We start from the raw sequence: 10,203 nt of genomic DNA on the forward strand, positions 1-10,203 counted from the left end.
GTAGTTTCTACATAACGTTTGAAAGAAGAAATTTAGTTTTCATTCTAAACACATCAAGATACTCTTTAAAATTTCACACACACACACACACACACACACACATATATATATTTTGGTCCAAATGAGAAAAATATTAAGGATGCTAACTACAGAGGTTTTAATCATCTGGATACTATTTTTCTCTGTTTTTTCAATATAGGCAGCACTTCATTTTATAATCTACAACCTGTTTCCATGGCAAAACCAAGAAGCCAGTTGCAAGGCAGAATGATTATGCTTCATCTCATTTAGAGAGTCTGAGAATTGCAGACAGTAAACATGGAGATCCCATATAGCTATGAAAATAAAAACTAGACATTAAAAAAAAAGTGTTGGAGAACTGATAAACCCCAAATCTTCTTTTAACAGAAGGAAGTCAGCATCAATTTCTCAACATTTTATGAAGCTTGTTCTTCTTTCAATGTGAAAATGATGTACAAATAACTTTGCAGCACAGAATGAACAATAATTGAAGTCTGGAAATTTAGTTCTCAACATTTTAGTGCTGTCTTTGCAAGGTGGTAGGAGCTGCCTAGGGACATCAGGGACTTGATCTTCTCCCATTTACAGCCTCTATAAAAAGTTGTCAATACTTGAGATATATATTAGTCTGTGCGTGTAGACACATACATACAACACATGTGTGTGGGGAGGTATATATGATACACTAATATGTATATATCGATACACATTACAATATGCACTAACATATACATACATTAATATATTTGCTAATTTATTATCAACTGGTCACCCTGATTTATTACTGAGAATAAAGTCATTGTTTTGCTCCAGAAGTCCACCTGACTTGTCTTGAACACATGCTTAAGATAGTAATGCAACCTAAAGCATAGGAAAGAGTTTTTACTCTACAGCAACATACATCCCAGTGGGATTTGAGAAAAAGAAAGGAAAATTATCTTTGTCATCTACAGTCACTTCCAGAGCTGCCTAGACTGGTTTTGTTACATTACTATCCCTATCATTAAAAACACTGATAAATTTCAGGTTATAGCTTGATTTCAAGTGTGCTACAGTTCTTAATGTGCTACAGTGTAAGGTAAGGATTAAGAAAAATTATTTAAGATTTTTTTCCAATTATAAACTTCTTAATTAAAAAAAAAAAAAAAAAAAAAAAAAAAAAAAAAAAAGGAGATTCGCATGCTATTTCCACTCTTCGAGAATGGTTTTCATCTGAAAACTTCAGTGTTTTGTATAACGAACTTACTGAAACTACCTCAACACAGACAATACAAAGCTCTCCAGGCACTCAACGAAAGGGACGAGTTCAGTCATCTCAGCACCTGAGGCAGCCAGTCCCATGACTTCCGGGACAAATTTAACGTTAGAGTAGACACCTCACAAGAATTCCTTCTTACAAAACGCTATTTTGTTCTTTTCCATTACGCAACATATCTATCACAAGCATATACACAGACAGCTTACCTGCATTTTGCCACAACTTCTCTCAGCCTTCTCTTCCGTACGAAGTCCATGACAAAAACAAGCTCTCCGCATCTGATTTACATGCTCCTCACATCTCCTGCAGCTGAGACAGCTAATGGGATACAGCTGGCTAGCCCACACTTAGCAGCTCATTTAAGGATGGACCACCCTCCCCAGAACTTTCTAAGGATTCAGATATTTATTTCATGTTGTTTTCTCTAACAGCTTTTACGGAATTCCAAATAGCATGCTTAAAATATTTCATATATGTATTGGATGTTAAAAGTTTGAGCTTCCCTGATGATTGATTCGTTATTTGAAAGTGTAAAAAACAACTTATCACAGTCCCAAATAAGAAGAAAGCATTTTTCTGTTTTTGAGTGCATACTGCCTTATACATTGCTTTTCCTTCAGTTTGGAAGAAAGACTACTGTATTGAAAACAGTGTCTTTTTTTTTTTTTTTTCAGCTGTATCAGTTTGCATAATTGACATTACCTCTTCCCTAGGGCTTCGAATTTCTCTGAATAAACAAATCTTAAAGCTACAAATAGATGGAAAGATACTCACTTTTTTGCAAAAATCTTAACAAGAGATTCAAAGGATTGAGTCAAACACTCAACAGCTACGTGCTAATCTGTGTGTTAGCAAGGACATTTGGAATGCTAACACTACATCATAATAAAGATATCTAATCAAAAGAAGGTGTAAAAATAACACAAACAGGATCATCCCCACTGTCTGTACAAACAAAAAAGAAAAAATGCAAAGGAGAAATCACTTTGGTCCTCTTTGTTCAAACAATACCTTCAATAATAAATTGAATCATGCTTGCATCCTAGAAAGATGTATGCTGTAACTGGGTTGTCTGAATTATAAGCTAAGTATGCACATAGCACACTAGATATTTATTGAGCCTCAACTGGCAAACAGATACAGAATGCTCCACTTGTATCAAGCATTCCACAATGCATACTTGACTTGTAAAATATAACATCTTTTAGTAGAGAGCACACACAAATAAAATAAAACAAAAATAAAATCTTTACTTTGACCTGTTTGTAAAGTTAAGATTAAATGACTTTGTGTTATTAGCTCTCAGCTAGCAGAGTTCCTGCACATGGCTGCAGCAGAAGCATGGCAACAGAAATGCAAAAAAAAAAAATCCTGGAAGAAAACATCATAAACATTCTCAAGACAAGGTCCAAAGCAACAGTTTTAAATATGTATCTATGCTATCTATGTGTGTTTGTATGCATATAGAGAGATTTATCTATCTAAGTCTATTAATTCTAGAAATGTATAAATACAACTAAATACAACTACTATGAATAATTTCGACTGTATTCAGTTGTTTCCAACTTTCAACATTAAATTGAACAGAATCTATTATTATCTAAGATCGAGCAGGTAAGGACAATTCTGCTATAGAGAAGCAAAGATAGGACTCAGGAGTATTATGGTAATCCAAGAACTATCATTTATAAGGACATTCTGCAAAAAATTTCAGCAAATAAGAAGACAAATAATAATTAGAAAAGAAAACAAACAAACAAACAAAAAAAAACAGAAGCACCTTAATTCAAAGCCCATTCCACCATAAATTAACTCCACTTCCATTATAATAGATTATCTCACCATTTAATGTCTGCATAGCAAATCTGATGTATCCAGTCTGTCAATGTTTACGGGCTGGTTCGGCCCAGTTCTGTGACTAGCGGGGTGGAGGGATTTCACAAAATCCGTGCCTCTGGAAAAAGGGAACAGGGGACCCCAAAATAATTAAAGACAGCAGCAATGATCTGAGGAGAAACAAACTAATTTACTAAATATAGTATCGGAATGCAAGATAACACACTATAATACAATATAATTAAAATTGAAGCTAATAAATCAAATATAATGAGAGAGAGAATGTCCGAAAGGTGGATAGGTCTCACCGTAGTGCTGAGGTGAGATGCACAGTCCAGTCGAGCAGCAGGGAGACGGGAGAAGAGCAGACCAAGAAGAACGCATCAGGTGACCTTGCCAGGAGTTATATCTTGAGACTCTCTGGGACCGCAAAGTCCCCTGGGGAATGTAGTTGTTCTTCTCTTCCGGGCAGGTACCCAGAACTTGAGCATTAACAGTTAAACCCAGTGCCCCACATGACGTTATGATGCGGAATATCGAAAACCAAAAATCACAAAACCATGACACAGTCAAACATCACTTAATGTACTTAGAGAGCAACATCAGATAACTTTAGGTAACTGATATCTGATTCAATTACTGTTTTTTGGTTGAAGTTAAGTGTCTTGGAATGCACCAAAATACCTATGCTTTTGTTGATCTATAATTTTGAGTTAATTACATAACAGCTTTGTTGCCTATGCCTACTGTGATCACACACTCACTGTTTCTCATAGCAACCAAGTTGTTCTTAATACTGTAACAGAACGACTTATTAGGCCCCAATTAAAAAGCTACATTTGATACATGCAGTAGCACATAATAGTTGCTGATTATGTTAGTCAACTTGTACAAAAAAAAACTTGAATCACCAGATCTGACATATCAGAGAAAGGATAAGACACATTATTTCATCTTGTATCTACTTACAATGTATAATTTATATCAGGGTATATTTTGAAGTCTTTGTCTCCTGATTTTAAATGTCTCCAATAATAATACTTTCATTGCTATTCTACAAAGCTTAGCAAATCTTTTTCAAAATAAAGTTTACCTGAAGTGATGTTTAACTGAACTAAGAAATTATTTATGCACCTATTTATAAACTTCAGGTAGTAGTAAATAGTAACAGCTTAACTGTACTGAATCCAGGCTGTGTTCTTTTTCTTTTTTTCTTCATATAGAAAAATATTCATTACAATTAAATATATCTTCATAACACATAGATTTGGGCTCAAAATTACTCACGAGGCTTTTGAAATTATCAGCAACTTAACATCCGCTCTATTCCTTTAGTTTGGCTCTCCCCAGAGAGAACACAATTCAAATACATAAATCATGATGAAAAAAAATAACTTAGAGTAAACAAGGCTGTCCTGTTAGTATTATTGTAAACACCATAAAACAGACATTAAAAAAGGGAGCTGGAATAAAAAGGGAATGGTCAGAACCGTGCTCACAGACAGCAGACAGAAAATCTCTAGTCACAAGCACTCATTAGAATACAGATGTGTTTTAAATTTAAAAAGCAACTTTGCCCAATGATGTGTCTTAAGTCAGATTCTTCTATGGAGAGCTCAAGGGATCTCTTGACAAATACCTAAAGCGTTGAAAGAATTAAAATTAAAGCGGTGCCTAAATCATTAAAATATGTGAACTTTAAGTCGTTCACATAATATAAAAATGCCTAAATTCTTAGAAATACAATTTTTCGCAGATCCACTCAGAATAGTTTTCATCTCAACAACACTCATTTCAATCCTTACCTCATATCAAAGTCCCCGTGTTCCCTGAGTGTTCAGGGAGTTCCCTGAGTAGTTTTGGAACTTTCATTAAAATCTTATCTGACACACAGCAATGAAAGCAAAATGAAAGCACAATGCTCACATATCTGAACACGAAGAGATGAGGATTCATCTCTTCCTCTCTTTAGAAAATGCCTCCCACCACTCTGGCAGAGGCTAGTAAAAATTAAGGGAGATGAGAGCACTGTAGTATAGAATAAATGCTTCAGAGCTCTCCTTGAAGGCCAAGGGCTTTAGGGAGATTTCAAAATACACTGAGCCAGAAGAAAAGCTCACTGAGGGCCATAATTTCACACAGAAGAGGTCCAGACTCCAAAGAGAGAGATAAGTCCTTGGAATTTATCACAGCACCATAACCAGTTTCAGAGGTAAAGCCAATGATTGCTTAACATAAAGTACATAAAACAGCCCTGGGAGCAAGGGTTAGAGCAAACCACTCTCCTCAGTCCAGTGACAACACAATAGCCTGCAATAGAATTATAGCCCTTTCCCACTTACTGACTCTTTGTCTTCTATATCTTTAAAATGGTACTGATTACTTTTATAGGAAAAGAACATTTCAGCTCCACATAGAAATGGCTGATTAGGACAATTTTCTGTTCATTTTAAAACTTTTTAAACCAGATGTAGGACAGCATTGAAATTAAGTACCTGAATGACTATTGTCATTGGTACGCCACTGAGCAAAGAAAGACAATATTACCAGTGCTTTTGTCTGTAAGCTGCAGATCTCAAGGATATGCCACTAGATGCAGAGGGAGAAAGCACAGAATGGGTCAGTTTGATCAAATAGGAAAGTCTGGATCAGTGAGCTAGGCAATAACAGCCTTCCGCTGAAAAGTGAAGATGGGCAAACTTGGAGCGTGCATGAAGGAGGACTGCAAGACAACATGATAACAAAAGGTTTTTATAGAAATAGCAGTAGCTTTTAACAAAATTCTTTGCCAACATATTTTATTGGATTTATTCTCTAGAATAAGAAAACCTATCCCCAAAACAAGCAAAACCTTCCAATATAAACGAAGACTAGTACAAAAAATATTTATAATAAACTCATTCAATATCAAAGGAAACACTACAGACACAGCAGGTCTTGTTTCAAATTCTTAGTGAGACCTGGCTCTATTTGTGACCACTTGCCTCTAAAGAGGCAAGTTAACTTTGCTGCAGTTAATGCTGAAGTTTCACTCTGGCTAACAACCAGCAGATAAGGAGATGTCCTCTCTTACTTCACATCTGCAAAAGAGGTACTAATTACATTCTCAATGCAAATGAGTTCATAGTTCAATGTAATTATTTAATCAATTTGTGGGGAGAGGTTAATAACAATACAATGAGTCGGTACCATGTTTGGTCCAACTGGATCTTTGAAAGAGATTATATAAAACAGAAAACTTAAAAATTACACAAACCAAATTCAATCTGAAAAGATGAAAATTTTAAGATTAACTTCTCCCACAAGAAGAAAAATTTCTGTGTTAAATTGAGAATATCTAAAATAAAAGGCAATGAATCTGAAAAAGAATCAATGTACTCTTACAGTGCTATTTATAATAAGGCACTTTTGAAAGGAAACTGATGCTTTGAAAATCATGCTGTTCTCTCTGATGAAAGATTTTCACAGTAGATAATGCTGGCTTAGAAATAACAGGCTTATGGGGTAGGCAGCAATCACTCATTATGTCAAAGCAAAAATTCATCCAGTATTACTTTCCCTGATAGTTATATTGCCCCTTTGAAGGAAGTATTTGGGGCTTACTATAGAGTGAATTCTTGTCGACAGAACAGAACAAGCAGTCTTATCTTAAACAATATTTGTCTTACAACTTGTCAAAAGTTTCTTGTACACAAAACAAGTTAAAAACAGGATACTGTCTATGATTACAAATCAAACTATGGCAGAAAAAAACCTAGTATTAGTGACCCACGTTAGACTGAAAAGAAACATATTATTTTACAATTCTTGTACAACTTTACGCTTTGCTTTAAGCCATATTCAAATACAAGAAAAAAACTTAAAGTATTCCAGCATGTTTCTTGTAAAAATCTTAAAGAGATTTCAGTAAATTATTCAAATATCAGTAAATTATTCAAAAGCTTAAAAGCCCACTCCATTTTTTGCTTCTTTAGTAGTTTTTTTTTCTACTAAGAATAAAACTGTCTAGTATAACAGGTGGTCTTTATAGCAAAAACACAAAAACAGAAGTAGCAACAGCTGTGATGGAGGATATCAAAATCAGGAATATTAAGATGAAGCATCACTTGTTTTTATAAAGATATGTTTATTTTGTGATAATGGGTGCAATTAATAGAAGCATATGCTAGAGTGTTCATAGAATCAGTAATTAATGTTGCATTAATTTCAATGGTTTATTAAATGCAATTGCAATGCTATGTATTTTCAAAGCTTCTATCAAACACAGACCAACTTGGTTAATGAATCAACAGCTTCAATCATATTTTTTTCTAACATAAATGTTACAGATGCCTAAGCTCAGGCCTGATTTTAACAGCAGTAACAGAAGAAAGTGCTTTGTGATTCTAATTGACTAGTTTAGGCACTTAAAATGTTGATCATGGAGAATAAGTGGTAATTATTTAAGTTAAGAACAGCTGTGAACTGACATCATTAATGTTCATCGACCTAAATTTATGCTTATAGCAATATGGCTGTTTTCAGGAAAATCTAAATTAAAGAAAGCTACATTTAAATATGAAAGTAAAATTATTGCATGAAAAATTATACTGTACTGAGCTATAAATGACATCTCCTAAGTGGGATAATTGAAGTCTTTTAGGTTTAACTCTATAGCTCTCAGGTAGCAGAGAGAGAATAATTAAACTCTCAGCCACATAACAATAATTAAGACTGTTTCCTACAATGCATATATTAAACAGTCTCTCTACTCTTTCCAAACATTAGTGAATGAACTGGAACATACTTGGAAGTGAAATATGTTACTAAAGATGAGTTTCCACATTTGAATGAGAAAATTCAGGCACAAATGGAGGCCAGGGTGGTCTGAAAGTGAAGTATTTGATAATTGGCTACAAGTGGTTACAAAACAGTGTAACTTTGTATGCCTTGACATTTATTGTATGTGCAAAATAAGTGTAATCCACAATTATACTGATATTCTGTGGAAGCCAAAATCAGATCCCGCTGTAAATAAATTGTATTTCTCTCAAAGGATATTTGCACTTAATGTTGTCAGTGATGTATGTTGCACATTTGTGGGGTTTTGTTTTTTTGTTTTTGGGTTGGTTTTTTTGTTTGTTTGTTTGTTTGTTTCTTATTGGAGATGGGGAGCTGGTGAGGCTTGCTTTTTATGGTAGCTTTTTTGCTTTTTTTCTGAAGAAAAGACTCCTGTCAGCTTTTACTTTAACCTGTCATGGGTACTCAACTACAAAATCTACACCAAAATCTCTACCAAAAATAATGTTTGTCACATAAGATATGAGCTGCAGTCATTATGGCTTTGAGTATCAACTACAATGCAAACAAGAGTTTGGTAATCCGTTATAAAGGATAAGCAGCCCTCCACCATAAGTCACAAATCTTCCTCCATCTTGTCACACTGAATTGTCTGCTGAGGGCAGTCATAAAACCCTGCCTTCAAACAGGAATTAAAAGTAGTTGTAATGTAACCTGAAGAATCAGAAGAGTTTCCTTTCCTTGAATGCATCCAAAAAAGCTATTAATCAGGACACACTACTTAGGCTACCTACAAAGCTGCATTTGGTACCTCACATTTGGCTCCAATACCGCAGCAGTGCCCACTCTGTCCAGGTTGTGCAAAAAGAACTGGTACTTGCATTCCTTTTAGCTGCCCATTCATCATGAGATCAGGATAGGTTTTTGCCCAAATCAAAATTAATAGATAACTTATCCAAAACGTTTTCACAGGAATTGCTTCAGTTTTGCTCAGGCTGCATATAACTATATCTGGCAAGCAGATATTATTTCAAAAGCAGAACCAGCAATGAAACTCAAGTCTCCTGATTCTCAGATTTGCAACCAAGTTTGCAGATTTTACTCTTTTTACTTGTCTCTAGAGGTCTAATTCTATAAGTTTTAATTGGTTTCTGTAACTCTATAGAAAATACCCTTTTGTATTTGGCACCTTAAAAAGGACAAAGCTCCAAACAATACAGAGATGAGGTAAGACCAAGTGCAGTGAATTTCCATACACTAGCAGATATCCTGAACTTGTTCTCCATACAGTGCAGTCAGGCAATCATTTTATCAGAGAATATTTAACATACCCTACAGCAGGGCACCACAGTACATCCTTATCCTGGAGCAGTCCAAGTCTTCAGAGCTTCTATACACAGGAGGCAAGGAGTGAAGTTTTGACTGTCATACGTTATAAAGCAGAAAAAGAAGCTTGAGTTTCTCTGTGTCCAGTCTGATAGAGTTGTGGTGGCTTATGAGTTCCAAATTATTTCATTCTAAGAAGAAGCATCTCTTGCCTAAGTCTGTGCAGCTGGGGAACCATCTTCTAATTAAGAGCTGTAATAACTCACACTAAGAACTTTCTTACTCCCAGGGCGTAAGAACACAGAGAATGATGATTTTTTTTTTCTCAGCAAGTCATTTTTATCATAGAAAAGGTCTTTTTTCTTATTAAATTTCTTGAAGGTGGTGAGGGCTTACAATTCAGAAGTATCAGTGACTCAAGAATTTTAACTGTGAAAAGATAATACACTCCTATTTGACAAAATTATATTTCTATGCTGGAGTTTGTTTGTTTGTTTGTTTTGGTGAGGCAGAAAGGAATAATTTATTGAATTTTATGTTAACATGCACAAATTGAAGTAAAAGAAAACCCTGGCATTATATTTGCATAGCGACTACCAGATGCTTCCCTAGCAGAAATAATTCAGGCAGATAGCAGGCATGACATGAGTGGTGTCCCCAACTGCTCTCCTTTGTCTTGATGGCAGTCAGCATATCTGTGCATGTTTTAGATTAATTGGCAGGATTGTATATGCTCAATATCTCAAGCTAAGAAATGCAACTTGACCTCTAAATTCAGCCATAAGTCAGACAGGTTTTGTTAGCATAAAACAAAGCAAGTTTTTCAGTACAACTAATTATGGAAAGATCCACAATGAAAATGTGAAAGATAAATTTTCAAATTTTATTTATCTCTTCAGTGTTCAGACTTCTTTGTTTTTGACTGTGTACTTTTCCAACTATTTACAACATTATTCAATATCCCGCAGCATAAAATTCATGTT

The 10,203-nt window shown here is 34.8% G+C and overlaps 1 long non-coding RNA gene across 3 annotated transcripts in view; it reads right to left on the minus strand.

The window, feature by feature from the left end:
- The window catches only part of LOC149917888 (uncharacterized), a 47,509-nt gene extending 45,847 nt beyond the window's left edge, over positions 1–1,662 (minus strand). For all 3 annotated transcript variants that reach the window (XR_016467319.1, XR_016467321.1, XR_016467320.1), the window contains exon 1: positions 1,486–1,662. This is a non-coding gene — a long non-coding RNA (uncharacterized LOC149917888). The remainder of the gene's footprint in view (positions 1–1,485) is intronic.
- Positions 1,663–10,203: the final 8,541 nt, after the last annotated feature.

The sequence above is a fragment of the Phasianus colchicus genome, chromosome 5, assembly GCF_987193195.1.
Source record: "Phasianus colchicus chromosome 5, bPhaCol1.hap1.1, whole genome shotgun sequence".
Taxonomy (NCBI): domain Eukaryota; kingdom Metazoa; phylum Chordata; class Aves; order Galliformes; family Phasianidae; genus Phasianus; species Phasianus colchicus.